We start from the raw sequence: 2,375 nt of genomic DNA on the forward strand, positions 1-2,375 counted from the left end.
ATCAGTTGAGAACTGCTCAGAACACATTTAATTTGAGCCTAAGATATAGAACAAAATTATCGAGCTCATTAAAAAAATAAGCGAAGTTTGTTGATACAAGTTATCAATCTGTCACTACAAGATGAGAAATAAGTACAGCTGTAAGTACGACCCCACGTTCGTAAAGCTTTCCAATTTGTTGCGGATTGCCAAAATGCCGCCAATCTTCGAAGAAGCTGAGGCTACGGAAACAATTTTGTTCGTTTAAGCATCGAGTTGTCATTCAAACTATTCGTGTACAGTAGATCTTAACTTCGGTAGGAAATAGACCATTGCAATTTCAAACGCGTAATAGCAGGGCAAAATAAAGATTTTCCACGATATCTCTGCAGTTTTTACAATGGGAGCGGCAGTGATGATGTTCCATATCCAGCATACATGTACGGTCTAGGGATCCTTTCCTGAGAATTCGGAGCCTGAGTTAGGAGAAAAACTGCTGAGTCAGGTGTCAAGATTCAGGCTCCCAAAGGATGGGGGGGGGGGGGGGGGGGGGGGGGCCCGATCATTTCTCCGGTGTTTAGAGTACAGTCTACTAGTCAACAGTGGAGCCCGGAGCCTTAAAGTAGCTGCTATGGAGCCCCGGAGCCCCGATTTTTTGGCCTTGGAGCCCCGCTTTTTTAGGCCCGGAGCCCTGGAGCCCTAAACTGGTTTCCCTGTTTCGTCTATTTAGCGATCGCAGAGCCGAGCAATGTTGTAATCTTTCCAGTGCCGAGTGAAAAGGGAAAAACGAGCTCTCCTTGATGATGAGGCGGTTTATATGATTGATGTATGCGTCAATCACTGGCGTTTTGGGAAATGATAATTTCGTTTAATGCGACCCGTTCAAAAATTTGGGACGGTTTTCAAAAAATATCGCCAAAATTTTTGGAGAAATACAAACTTGTGCTAATGCGACCCGACCCTAATAACATGAATTTGTATCATTTTCCTTGTTGTTAAAAGACCTGATGACGGCAAAGGTTTGGCGAAGTTGTGAAACATGGTTTCCATTTCATTGGCACATCTGTCATCCCTTGTTTTTCGACACCCCAATTTTTATCTTCGGCATTGTAGTGGAGTAATCAATGATGCATTAAGAAATCAAGGGAAAATAATTTTATAAAGCCTTATAGATGAACGAATATGTAGCCCAATGGACTGGCATACCTCCTTGGAAAAAAAGAAATAAAATCAACCGACTTAAAAATTTCTTACGATAAAACAGTATCATTCGGCCATCGTGATAATTTGAGCTGGCTGTTGCGATGCCCTTTCAACATGAAGGGAGTGAATAGCAGCCCAAATCACCACATACAGACAAGTAGACATGAGATGTAGTGTAACCAATTTTGGGGGGTTTCCCATATGGACCCTTTACTCCTCAAATTGTGGAACTGTTTCACCTGTGGCGAAAAGTCTTGCACGAAGGTCTTGATTCAGATTCCTTGTTGTAATGTGAATTTCAATATATCGAAATTTATCAATATTAAAAAACAAGAGAATGCATTTCAAAAAGTTAATTTTTTGAAGCAATATCGCTAAGGAATGTCAAAATGCAAATGAAGTCTTCAAAATAGCATTCCCCATTCACGTGAACATTACATAACGGCGCTTGCGATGGTGTTAATCCGATCTTTTTTTTTTTCGAGTTTTCCTCGAATGTAAATTATTGAAGGTGAGGAAAGTGATTCAATGCACGTTATATTTGATTATTGTGCCTTTGTTCCATTTCCTAATCGTTACTTTCAAAATCAACTTTGACCTTGACATATGTTTATAAAATCACACCACCATGAGTAAGGACTTTCGATCACAAAACAAGCTCACGTGAGCTTCAGAAGCTATGTCATATTTGTTCTTTGGTATGATATTTTAGTCAAGGTGAAGTCAATCACGAATATTAATGAAAATTGAGGCCAATCTTTATATCAGTTTTGCAACAACAGATTTTATTGGCCCGGTCGCTATAAAAACCTCCAATTTGCGATGATACAATTTTAAAGAGGCCTCAAATCGAAGCAACTATTTAAAAAGAACCTTATATTCACGCATACAGATAAACGTATCAATATATTAGAAGAAATAGACAAAAATGTAAGAGAACGGTCGAGGCGAGGCTGGGTGTTTTTACACTTCGCCGGCTGCCTTATTCGAAAAGAAATAAATGTTTGCCGTTATTCTCCAAAAAGGTTCGTTGCTTTTTGAAAAGGCAACAAAAGCCAAAGATCGAGACGATGAGTCCGTCGATAAGGCCATGGTCCTTGCAACTTCCAATATTTTTTTCTCCTTGCGGCCCGTCGCTGCTATACAACTGTCAATCATACGTCAAAAAAAACAATAGTACGTGATGACTGCTT

The sequence above is a fragment of the Montipora foliosa genome, chromosome 4 (assembly GCF_036669935.1).
Source record: "Montipora foliosa isolate CH-2021 chromosome 4, ASM3666993v2, whole genome shotgun sequence".
In the NCBI taxonomy this organism is placed as follows: Eukaryota; Metazoa; Cnidaria; class Anthozoa; order Scleractinia; family Acroporidae; genus Montipora; species Montipora foliosa.